The sequence below is a fragment of the Pseudophryne corroboree genome, chromosome 12 (genome assembly GCF_028390025.1).
Source record: "Pseudophryne corroboree isolate aPseCor3 chromosome 12, aPseCor3.hap2, whole genome shotgun sequence".
NCBI lineage: Eukaryota > Metazoa > Chordata > Amphibia > Anura > Myobatrachidae > Pseudophryne > Pseudophryne corroboree.
Window position 1 is genome coordinate 52,496,747 of NC_086455.1, and position 13,586 is coordinate 52,510,332.

At 44.1% G+C, this 13,586-nt stretch overlaps 1 protein-coding gene across 1 annotated transcript in view; it reads left to right on the forward strand.

Moving 5' to 3' along the window:
- The first annotated feature begins 304 nt into the window (after positions 1 to 304).
- The window catches only part of PAK6 (p21 (RAC1) activated kinase 6), a 174,853-nt gene continuing 161,571 nt past the window's right edge, over positions 305 to 13,586 (forward strand). Inside the window, exon 1 of the mRNA XM_063947512.1 lies at positions 305 to 712. The gene's annotated coding sequence lies outside the window, so the exon portion shown is untranslated. The remainder of the gene's footprint in view (positions 713 to 13,586) is intronic.

Sequence of the window (13,586 nt, forward strand, 5' to 3'; positions counted from 1 at the left end):
ACAGGCAAGTGAGAAACCTCGGATGCAATAACTATTACCAATCAAAAATGTGATGCATTGCAACCAAACACATTACAATGTATGATTAATCCAGTACTAAAACTGACTAGACCACTGGTCAATACAGGTTAACCCTTGCAGTTTGTGGGGGCTTTAGGGACTCACTTCAATGGCTAACGTAAGCCCACCATAGGGAGTGAGTGAGTTAAGCGAAGGCTAAACGCTTCTATTCCTGTCTGAGTTGTGAATTTGCAGGGTCTCATTCATACCATGACATCAGCTGCCTCCCCATGGCAACTACAGGCTGTAGTAAAATTCCCAGGCAACGTTTGAGTCAGACGGTGCCAAAAAAGAACAGGTTGGCTAAGTCATTAAAGGAGGGATTTTATATACACAGCAAGGGACTAGAGTGGACTGTTCAGATGCACCTTCCTATATTCCGTTAGCTAGACATAGTGGTTACCGTAGTATATCTTATCTGGAGCTGTGTCTGCTCTGTACATCAGTGCAGGGAAGGTGCTGACCTGTCCTTCTCCCTGATTGTCCAGAGAGAAGTAATTCAGCAGGTGTTCTGGCTCAGAATGAGGAACCATCTTCGGTTTTCACTCCTGTGCTCTGTTGTGAGAGCATTTCCTTGTGTTATGGGAATGGCGATTCTACATCGACTATAGCGGATCCAGCACTTAATAGATTGCAGTCTCCTGGGACACAGGTACTGTGCACTCTATGTAATCCAATGGGCAGCTTTTAATTTCATTTTGTTAAATGATTTTTTATTAAATAGAGATCGTAGCAGCCAATCACACCTGGGGGGAGCAAGCACCGTACACAGATATAGAGCTATGATCTTAGAGAGTGAATACAATTACAGCCGTAACCTCTCTGCCAACTAGGGGCTTGTGTTCCCAGATTTTTAAATAGTTCTGTTTCTGTTGATATCACATATGTGTCTTTCTACATTGTGCGTACAGTATCTGTGGTTTATGTTATTGCTTTATAAAAGGTTAGGGTCATTTGCGTACAATAAAAGTGTAAAAGTGCAGCGCAAAAGCTGTTTTGTGACGTACTGTAAGACGTGTAAGTTTTTGTAGCTGCGCCCAATGTTACTGGAAACAATATGGGTGTAGAGCAAACGTTCCCAAACTGTCCTCAAGAAACCCTAACGGTCCAGGTTTTCAGTATATCCAAGCTTTGCCACAGGTGACTTAATTAGTATCTTAGTCGATTTGATTTAACCACCTATGCTGAGCCATGGATATCTTTAAACCTGGACTGTTATGGGCCCAACACACTGAACGATAAGTGGGATTTGAACGATGATCGATGTGAATGATAATCGATATCGCCCAAATTGGCTCGCATTGAAAAACTATGAAAAACCAACGATGAACAACTGCAGGGACACGCATTGTTCATCGTCAGTGCCTCCACACTGAATGATATGAACGATATATCATTAATTTCTGAACCATATTTTTCTAAGATATCGTCCAGTGTGTAGGACCCGTTAGGGTGCCTTGAGGACGGAGTTTGGGAACATCTGGTGTAGAGGTTAAGCAGGCAGCTTCTGTGTGGGAGCAAAAGTTTGTTGCAGCCATAGAGGGAGGATTTAGATGGATAGGATGCGTTGTCTGCGGACTATGGAGTATAAAAACGAGACTGTTTCGAGGGGTGATTTTTTTTTTTTAAATGAGAGAATGGGGTGGAGAGGGTATATTTACTCAATCTCACCCCATCTCATCAAAACAACTTGATATTTGGGTTGCTTGGTTCTGTGGAGCACATTTCTGGTCATGCTTCATCCAATGTAATTATAATACAAAAGTCCCAGAGGTAATAAAGACGTCTTATTCCTACACTGAGCAATAGGTGAAGATTGTAAAGGTGTAAATGAATACATGATTTTCCAAGGGCGGCTCTGGGAACTTTGAAATGGACCACAACTTGAAATGTGCCAGTAGGACAAGTAAGTTCTCTTATTCGTCAAAAGAAACTTTGCAGGACTTTCACTTTTTAGGGTTTACAATCGACAATTACTGGATATTACGTACTTTACCGGGTTTTGAATCACTACCCTCTATGCCTGATACTTTTATTGGAGGACTGACTTAAAACTTCCTACAGTATGAAGCTGCAATTTGGCTACATGTGTGAATAGGCCAAATATACCAATACATTTTCTATGTCAATAATAATGAGATTGGTTTCATTAGTAACAATGACAAGATATAAAATAATTTCAGTTGAGCAGAGAAAAAACTGCCAACACAAGTGAGATAGTGACGGGATGCAGTTAATTTCCCAACTGGTCCACGCCACCACCCAAGGGGGAATAGAATAGTGTGGCGAGTGAAGCTTTCCTCCAAGACCAAAGCATGGCGAGCGCAGCAAGCCCGCAATGGGACACACTGCACTGAATGTCGGGATTTTGACTGTCAGGATTCTGGCGTTGGTCTCCTGACCGCCAGGATCCCGATAGTTCAGAATTCATACTGAATCCATATTGACTACTAGCCTACTCTCTCGAGTCTTGGTTTGCTCGCCTGGAGGCCCAGAGGTCAGTAAGCATATGGCCAGTAAGAAAGTGTATACAAGTGATTGGTGACAGACACCCCTTGGGCGCTTCTCTGATTATCAGCTAGCCTTTGTTACCAATAGGGTGGCCCTAAAGCCCACAGACAATTGCAAGCAGAATGGAGTGGTGTGGTAACAAAACGGCGCTACCCAGTAGCTCACATATAACACATTTAATCCAGAAATAAAATAAAATACATGACATACATTAAAATAGGGATAGGTGTCCCATCAAAATATTGGTACAAGTTGGCATTTGTACAAGCAACGAGTCCTACTGGAAAGGTTGAAGGGGAGCTGGAGGTCATGATGGCGTGCAGAGTAGTCCAGACTTACCCTGCACAAGCTCCCAGATCTTAACAGTCCTTACACTGCAAATTCTCCTGTGGTGTCCCTGGAGGTGCTGGCGCCAACGCGTTTTGGTACTTTGATGTTCCTTTTTCAAGGCATATATCCCTATTTTAATGTATGTCATGTATTTTATTTTATTTCTAGATTAAATGTGTTATATGTGAGCTACTGGGCAGCGCCATTTTGTTACCACACCACTCTATTCTGCTTGCATATGGCCAGTAAGAAGTCTGAGGCAGATTTGACAACCAGTGATATTCTTGATAAATGGTGCTTCAGCCAATCAGCTCCTAACTGTCGTGTGTTTGAAAAATGACAGGAGCTAGAACACCATTTACCATTCATAACGATAACAAGAATATCACTAGTTGTTAAATCTGCCCCTCTGTCTGGAAGTTGATCTGCTTGTCGGATTTGAGGACAGGAGGTTGTGGATAGCTGTGAGTACACAAACATGCAATAAAGGACATATGTGAAAAGCCTGTAATAGCTGCGGCTCAGCAGTAGGTCAAAGTTTGAGGTCTATAAAAAAAAATTGTCAGCTTCCTGGAGCATGCGTAGTGGAGGATAGTAAATCAAATCAGGAGAAAGTGTAGATGATGCACACAAAATTGGGTGCCTAAGGCAGAGGTGTAGCATGGAGTCATGTCACCGGCAGCAAGTGCATGTTACGGACCCCCTGATGAGACACCAATCTGGGTACAAGCAAACAACAGGATGTAGTTATGTGGGTATCCATGACACCCATATGGGCTTGTTGCGCTCACTCCCCCTGCTGGCATTCCGCCGCCGGGATCCCGCAGTCGGTATGCTGACTGCCGGGATCCTCATAGTAACATAGTTTTTTAGGTTGAAAAAAGACAATTTGTCCATCAAGTTCAACCTATTAGTCTTAAAATATTGCAGTATAGGAGATCACTAGTCTTAACTTTGGTGAATGTTTAACTGTTATGTCCATTTCTCTTTTTTATTTATTTTTAATTTATAGTTTTTTATTTAATTATTATAGTGAAGGATTTACCCACCATAACCCTGTATATCCTTATCCATTAGGAATTTATCTAGCCCATTCTTAAAAGTAGTGACCGAGTCCGCCATTATTATTTTCTCAGGCAGGAAATTTCGAAGTACATATTCTCCTCTAACCTAAGCGGGTGTCCCCATGTCCTTTGTGGTGATCTTACCAAAAACAAATCCGCCGCTAGCAATGTGTATTGTCCCCTTATATATTTGTAAATGTTAATAATATCCCCTCTTAATCTCCCTTTTTCCAGTGTAAACATGCCTAGCCTATCAAGCCTTTCCTCGTATTCTAGCATCTCCAGCCCCTTAATCAATTTGGTCTCCCGTCTTTGAACCTTTTCTAGTTCCTGGATATCCTTTTTATAGTATGGTGCCCATAGTTGTGCACAGTTTTCGATATGTGGCCTCACCAGTGATTTGTACAATGGGAGTATAACACTATCATCCCTTGCATCAATTCCACACTTTATGCATGCTAATACCTTGTTTACCTTCTTCGCTGCATTCCTACTTTGGGTACTACTGCTAAGTTTGTTATCTATGTGTACACCTAAATCTTTTTCCAGTACATAATCCCCTAGTTTCTCCCCATTTAGTATGTAGATAGTATTTTTGTTCTCGCTACAAAAGTGCATTACCTTACATTTGTCCATGTAGAACCACATTCTCCATTTTGCTGCCCATGTTTCCAATCTAAATAAGTCCTTTTGTAGAGACTTAGCATCCCCCTCCGAATTTATAACCTTACACAGTTTGGTATCGTCTGCAAAAATGGACCCACTTCTAGATCATTTATGAAAATGTTAAACAATAGTGGTCAAAGTACAGACCCTTGTGGCACACCACTTAGTACTTCAGTCCGATTCGAAAACATTCCATTTACCACCGCTCGCTGCTCCCTTTTATCAAACCAATTTCTAACCCAAGTGCACATTGTGCTTCCTAGCCCAAGTTCTCTTAATTTGTATATGAGTCTCATGTGCGGTACTGATCGAAAGCTTTGGCAAAGTCTAAAAAGATTACATCCACCTCATTACCCTGATCTAGGTTAGCACTAACCATTTCATAAAAGCCTATTAAGTTAGTTTGACATGATCTATCCTTCACAAATCCGTGTTGGTTCCTATTAATAACGTTATTGGTTTTGAGGAACTTCTGTGTTCTGGGGCTAATTCAGTAAGGATAGCAAATTCTGCTAATTAGCAGAATTTGCTATCCTTTTGGAGGCATGCTGGTGGCCGCCCATCGCTGGGCAAGGCCGCCCAGCATGCTGACCAGCTCCCCCCCCCCCCCCCCCCCCTTCAACAAGCAGAAATTGCGATCACTTCGCAATTTTTGCTTGTTAGCAGAAATTATGGACGGCTCCTGCCCGCAGGAGTCCAGGCACCATCTTACCTGTCACAGCGGCTGCGTGTGACATCAAGCAGCCGTCGTGACCATGCCCCCGACACGCCCCCATTCGTGTCTCCTCCCTGGAAACGGAGCGTTGCCCCCCCCCCAACCTCTCGACCGCCTCTGTCTGATTGACAGGCAGAGGTGATAGCTTTTTCTGCGGCCCCCCCGCAGAAAGTGCGGGTGCATGCGCAGGACGGGTGCTGCGCATGCACCCACTGGGCCATCGTAAAAATTCCAGTTGGATGGCGATTTGTGATCCAACCTGAAATAGCCCCATTATCCCTTAATATACCTTCCAGTACTTTCCCCACTATAGATGTAAGACTTACTGGTCTATAATTACCTGGTTCAGATTTACTTCTCTTTTTAAATATCTGCAGTACTTCCGCTATACGCCAGTCTTTGGGGACCATGCCTGATGTAAGTGAGTAATTGAAAATTAAGTATAGGGGTCTTGCTAATTCAGAGTGTAGCTCCATGAGAACACTTGGGTGAATTCCGTCAGGACCAGGTAAATTAATAATCTTCATTCACTAACTACTTCCTCACTTAAATAAGCATTAAGTGCTGGGACATTATCATTGCTGAGGTTATACGTCAATCCGGACATCTGGTCCTCTCTTGTGAATACTGATGAGAAAAACTTGTTTTATTTTTCCGCTATGTCATTGTCGTCTTTCATTAGGACGCCCAAATTGCCTTTTAAAGGGCCTATACTCTCTTTAATCTTTTTCTGTTTATGTATTTAGAAAAAACTTTTGGGGGCTTGATTTACTTTCCTTTGCTATTAGCTTTTCCCTTTCTATTTTAGACGCTCTTATTTCTTTTTTGCATAATTTGTTACAATCCTTATAGTAATGGCATGAGTCCGCCTTCCCATCTGATTTATACTTCTTGAAAGCTTGCCTCTTTTTGCCCATTAGTTCCTTAATCTCGGCGGCGATCACGCATACCCAACCCCATACAACACATAGGGAGGAATTCAATTGATGGCAGGAAATTAAAAAAAACCCCAGTGGCTCTAGGTTTTTCCTGCAGCCTCAGGGTGTTCCCATTCAATTAAAAGAGAGAAAATGAGATGGGATAATTCCCAAAGAAATTACTACATTCTTTTTTACGCACCCCCAGAGCAAGGCTGATTTTTCCTAAAGTTGTTATTTTTAGAAAAAAATCATCAGGACTGTGTGCATTTTTTAAAATTGGATACTGCGGGTATCGAGCATACCCGCGCAAATCCAAAATTGTCCACGAGGTATGAAATTTTCAGTAAATTAAGATACTTTATTAACACCTCCTAATTCACGGAATTGCATCTGTTTAGGGAGGTACCTAAGTGCCTGTGTGATCACTCACACCTGATAGATTCTGTGGGGGGAATTCAATTAGTTGCAATTCTCCCCCCATCCTTACCCACAAGCAAAAATGTGCAAGTCCAAGCCGCGACGGGGGCGAGTTCCATATCAGTAGCTGGCAATTTCAAGCCATCGCGATGGCAACTCGCCAGTTAATTGACTTCCCCCATATTTGTATTGTCGGTTATGGAAGTATACTTTAAAAAGTTTAACAACCTATAACAGCAAACTAAAAAAGGGGAACAGAACAGTACTAGACTTACTGTCACTTGATTTTGAGCCAGAATACCAGTTACATTTGCCTATCACATAAAATTTTAAAGGAGTGGAGGGGGTTAATCTGTGTGATGCAGGCAGGACAGCAACTTAACATTATCCACCTGATTGCCAGAGCAGATGGTTGCATTCCATACTTACCTAGGAGAAGCCGCAGGGAACTTAGGGGGGCGGGGCAGAGCTTGATGTCAGAGCCCAGGAAAACGCTGCAATTCATGGGTCCTTCCCCACCCCACAGATCCGTGAATGCCGATGAGCTGAGGAGCGGGCAGGATGTGGGAGGTATGCCTGCTCTCCCGGGAGGGGGGGGGGGGGGGGGCTACTCCAAATATTGGGAACCTCCTGCAACTTCCAGGAGAGTGGGCAAGTATGTAGTGGTATGTTATCCTATTTTAATTTGTACTATTCAGCTCTACAGTATATGATGGTGCTACATGAATACTAAAAGCCTAACTGGCAGTATCATTCATTAATAGAAAGATGTTAACTAAACTGAATGTGTCCAACTATTATAATATTGATAATATGAAGAAGGCAACATGTGGCTATGAAGTAGTCTGTGGGACTACAAGTCCCAGTATGCGCTAAAAGAGACTCCCATACCCTCCAACTGTACCGTTTTAGCCAGTACATTACCGTTTTTTTAAGGTCTGTACTGGCTAAAACGGGGTGTACCGATTGTACCGGATTTTGGAGTGTCCAGGTATGTATCGCAGCACTGCGGGGACACGGACTCCTGCAGCGTTGCTCAGTGTCAGGTCAGGCGGATCCTTCCAGCCTTCCCTGGCAGCACCAGCAGCCCCCAGGAATACTCAGCAGTCCCATAGACGAGTCACCGCTGACACGTATCATGCCCCTCTACCCGTGGCCATGCCCCCTCTACAAATGGCTGCACCTCCTGTACCAATTTTTAACATCTAAATATTGGAAGGTATGAACTCCAATCCGTCCCTGCCACTTAACTTATAGGAGGATGCTGACAGCCCAGAACCTAAGTAGAAACGGTCAACATTGTGGTGTCAACCTTACAAATGCATGGTTACCATAGGTGTTTCTATAATGGTGCAGTGTGTGTGTGGTGTACACGGGCCCCTAAGTCCGGGGGGACCCACACCGCACACACTGCACCCATATAGTATACTTACCCCTCGTGGTGGTGGCCCTCTAGTGCTGGTATATATCACTTGGAAAATGGCCACCGTGGTCATTTCCGAGTGATTTGTGCACTGGAGGTGTCCCCGGGAACAAGTTGCGGGCGCCATGTTCCCAGAGACCTTCACATGCACAGTAAACTCTACAAGCTGCCAGAGAGGAGGTGGCTCACAACGGAGGTTGCACACGGTCCCCTCCTCTCTTAAAACGCCTCTGGTGGTTACTGTTGACTATTTGACCAGATACAACTGAGGCTCAATGTGCTACCTGAGGCGTGTTTCCTTTCCACGGCCCTGACTGTACTTACAAAAAGACAGGCAAAATTAGAAGTGCAAAAAAATAAAATGACTGTGTGACTAGCAAAATAAACTGGTTGTCGTCTGGTTTGCACTTATTTGTGTTGTTGATTTCAATTCCTCAATATTAAGATGAAAAAGACACAAATTGGTCAATTCAAAGGGGGGAGATTCAATTGTTTGAAAAGTCGGTTGGGTGTTTTTTTTTTCCTGTCTATTAGATAAGAAAAACAGACACCCAACTGACTTTTCAAACATTTGAATACCCCCCAAAATGTTAAAGTTTGTTTCATGTATTTAACCGTCGCTAGCATATTTGCAGATCCACAGCGCAGGAGAATAAATACAATTGCAGAATACTGTAAACGTCTCATTAAACTCTCGCTGTCTCTATAAAACCTTGATGTTGTCTTACAACTGAGAAATGGATACATTGTAGTTATGCCAGTGAACAGAGCCACCAGTTTATAAGCCCTTTGGCATCTGATCAATTTAATTAAGTCACAATAAATAGTGTGGGTTTGGATAATAACTCTTAGGAAATATAATAACTTATATTGTTCTTTTTTAATGAAGGAAAAAGTTTAGCAGACGCTAAATGTAACTCTGCCACGCAGTGCACAAGCACCTCTGCACCCACTGGCTGCCTCACCTCCTGCTGAGGTAAATAGGTCTACAGTGCAAGATGTGAAGAGGCAGAGGGGATGCTTTGGCTGGAGTAGAAGGAACCTGAAACTGCAGAGGATGCGGCAGCTGTGAAGAGCGATATTCAGTAAATTTAGCACTAGGGTGGTCATTCCGAGTTGATTGCAGCCAGCAACTTTTTTTGCTGCTGCTGCGATCAACTAGAACACGCCTATGGGGGAGTGTATTTTAGCTCAGTAGGGCTGCGATCGCTTGTGCAACCCTACTAAGCTAAAAAAAATTCAAACAGAAGTAGACCAGCCCTGGACATACTTACCCTGTGCGATGGATCCAGCGATGGTGGGCCCGGCTTTGACGTCACTCCTCCGCCCTCCGTTGTCCTGGACACGCCTGCGTTTTACTCACCACTCCCCGAAAACGGCTCCAAACGGTCCGAATCCGCCCTGCCACGCCTCCTTTCTGTCAATCTTCTTAGCGGTCGCCTCTGTGACCGCTTCTGTCGCCGGGCAACGTCGCTCACTGCGGCCGCCGCTCAAGCGCACTCTGCACCCATTTGCACCGCAGCAAAAACAACGCTGCGTGCGAATGGGTCGGAATGACCCCCAAGGTCTCATCCTAATGATCCTATGCTTCAAATGGGACCAGTTTTGCTTCTCTGTGTTGTACATCAGTAGAGAAATATAAACCATGGGTGAAGCTAACAATACATGTGAGTCTGATGGGACAGTTCGCTATTCAGGCATTGTCCCGCTGTCCCACACTTGGCTCACAGTTTCAGACAGGTAGAAAGCTGACATGGAAAGAGTTGACACAAAAAAAGTTGACGCAAGTTTTTTTAGGTCTTTTTTGGGTGTCATGTTGTATATTTCATCACCTGTAGCTCCAGTTAGTGGTAACATATACCGTCACGGGCTCGCTTCATCCGCCACGCTTCATGCATGTTACTACTGTATTCCCGATTGTAGTTCACGTGGCTAGTAAACCAATCAAAAGTTTAAAAAATGTTTAAAAAACTTGTGTCAACCTTATGTGTCGACCTTTTGAACCTGTTGTCCTTTTGACCTGTCTGCCAATCGCCTGTTGACTTTTGACCCTATCGACCTGTTGACTGTCTATCTAGACCAGGCATGTCCAAACTGCGGCCCTCCAGCTGTTAGGAAACTACGTATCCCAGCATGCCCTGACACAGTTTTGTTGTCAGAGAATGCTAAAGCTATGTCAGGGCATGCTGGGATGTGTAGTTTCTCAACAGCTGGAGGGCCGCAGTTTGGACATGCCTGATCTAGACAGTGTCTATCTGTAGTGTGGAATTCTATCGCCATCTGTCTTTATTTGGACACAGAACTACTCGGTAAGGTTTCAATATTTTGCACCTGGGGTTGACTCGCCTGGATAAAGTGTCATCCCTGTTTCCAAGCTTTCAACTAGAAAAAGAGCAAGTCTGTGAGTCTGCAGGAATCACTCCGCATTTAGCATGGGGGTGCGATTATACCGCTGCGGGCTTCATCGTAGAGGTCCTACATCTTTGTCCATATTACATATGTCTGGGTGCACCTGCAAAGAAAGGCATGAAAGCGCGTATATAAGTTTACAGAAACATTTCACAATAAATAATATTAGTTTACATGGTAGTGGTGTACTCTAGTAATGTACAATATATAATATTCCTGTCCCATGAAATGTGGGCAATTCACTTCATTTCAATATCATATAAGACTTGCAGATATACCACGGAAAACTATGTTACAATCAATCATGTATAATTTCAGCTGTTGTAAAATAAAGAGACTGTAATTAAATATGCTCAAGGATCTAGGAAGAATATAAAGCTGAGGAACACAATACAGTAGATAATGCTCCCATGGTCATTTCCAGTCATATACTGTATTTTGTTTCAGTTCAAGTCCACGATGTAGCTGACTTCCTACCCAGCTAAGCTGCTACAGGCCTTTCATCACATACATACACACTGGCAGGGATGTTTCTAGACCAGTGGTTCTCAAACTCGGTCCTCAGGACCCCACACAGTGCATGTTTTGCAGGTAACCCAGCAAGTGCACAGGTGTATTAATTACTCACTGACACATTTTTAAAGATCCACAGGTGGAGCTAATTATTTCACTTGTGATCTGTGAGGAGACCTGCAAAACATGCACTGTGTGGGGTCCTGAGGACCGAGTTTGAGAACCTGTGTTCTAGACAATTTGGCTCAGAGTGCAAATGCTAAAAAACATCCCACCACCCTCCATAAACATTGTAAAAATAAAATACTTGCGTGCGCCACCGTAAAAAGTGGTGTGTCAGGAAAAGACTACCTTACACCGACACAATAGTGCCCGATACACCATATTCTGCTCCACACAGCAATGCCCCTTGCATACCATATTATGCCCCATACAGTAAGTAATGTCCCTTGCACCATATTAACATATTATGCCCCACACATACAGTAAGGCCCCTTGCATCATATTTATGTCCCACACAGACAGTAATTCCCCTTGCACCATATTAATGCCCCACACAGTAATGCCTCTTAGAATTATGCCACAGTCTGTGCCACACTACCTAACTGCTCGTTATCAGGGGTCTCCTGATGCCGCTGCCCCCACCGCAGTCCTGGCATTCTTCCATTGTTCAAGCTTGCCAGCACTGTAAATGTCCTTCCCAAAATGGCTGCTGCCTCAGAGGAGACACTTCTGAAGGATGCTAGAGGATGGCCACCACTTCTTCTAGCAGCCTTCAAAAGTTTCTCCTATGAGGCGGCGGACATTTTGGGTGGGACATTTTCAACAGTATTCTATGAGAATGGCCAGACTGCATAAAATACTGTCTGAAAGAGACAGAGGCCATGGCTGCAGGTGCCCCTTGCAGTTGCACGGCTCACCCGGCCCTAGAAACAACACTGCAAACTAGTATTGAGCAGGATGTGGGAGACTTGCCCACTTTTCCGGGTGGCTAAGAGTTCCACCAGATTTTCAGGAGCCTCCCTGCCGTTTTGGGACAGTAGGCAAGCATGATTTTGCTGCTAGCGGGTGAGGCCTAAAGATGCAAATAGTCCAGCCCTGTCCCCTATCCCACCCACCTGTATCTCCTTTCTGGGCTTCTCCAGCAAAGGAAGCAACAGAAGTAGGTATGTATAGATAAAATGGAGAGAGAAAAAAGTACCAGCCAATCAACTCCTAGCTACCATGTAACAGGCTGCGTTTTAAAAATGACTGTTAGGAGCTGGTTGTTTGGTACTTGGGGGTCATTCCGAGTTGATCGCTAGCTGCCATTGTTTGCAGCGCAGCGATCAGACTAAAAATCGGCATTTCTGCGCATGCGTATGCACCGCAATGCGCACGCATGACATACGGGTACAAAGTCCTTTGTGGTTTTGCACAGGTTCTAGCGAAGCTTTCAGTCGCACGGCAGAACGCAGAAAGATTGACATGAATTGGGCGTTTCCGGGTGGCAACCGAACGTTTTTAGGGAGTGCTTAGAATAACGCAAGCGTGTCGGGGAAAACGCAGGCGTGGCTGGGCAAACGCTGGGCGGGTGTGTGACGTCAAAAGCCGTCCCTCCGTCGTTAGAATCAACGCACACGAAGAGTAACTACAGGGCTGGTCTTGTTTTGCACAAAATGATTTTGCAGCCGCTCTGCTGCACAAGCGTTTGCACTTCTGCAAAGTGAAAATACACTCCCTGGTGGGCGGCGATAATGCGTTTGCACGGCTGCTAAAAGTAGCTAGCGAGCGATCAACTCGGAATGACCCCCTTTATCTCTCTCCAATGCTTAGTACATCTGCCCCATAGGGGTCTATTTATGAAGCAGTGAAAAGTGTGGAGAAGTGTGAGCCAGTGGAGAAGTTGCCCATGGCAACCAATCAGCATTGAAGTGATATTTATAATTTGCATACTATACAATTGTACAGAGCAGCTGATTGGTTGCCATGGGCAACATCTCCACAGGCTCACTTCTACGCTCTTTTCACTGCTTCATGAATAGACCCCCAAATCTCCTATCAAAACGCTCCTTACAATCTAATTGCCCAGTGTTAATCTGATGGTAATATAATAATTGAGGAATGGTGAAATGGGAAAGTATATGTGAAACCTTAATGTATGTGACACATGAGGCCATTGTGGAGTAGCCAGGCCCAAAAAACTTCAACAGAGAGCCAGCAAATAAATGGTAGCTGTAAGTCGCTGTTTACTCATAGCCTGCAGAGAGGTACAGTATAACCTAAAGCTATGTCTAGCATATGCTGTACATTCCTCTGTACTAGTCTGAATAAGCACAGAAAATGTTTGTGTTCAGCGTCCCTTTAAGCACTTTTTCCAAGTTAGATTTACACGGTTGTTACGGGTTTGGTATGGTGTTGTTACCATTGCAGCCTTGCACGGAATGTTCACAATTTCTCAGAAGCATCAATTTATGAACCTTCTCATAACTCCTTCCAGCTTGGTGCAGATTTGTGATTGCTGTTGTTGTTTAAGTCTTTCATATGAGCAGTGTCAGACTGTGGAGTATAAATGTCCC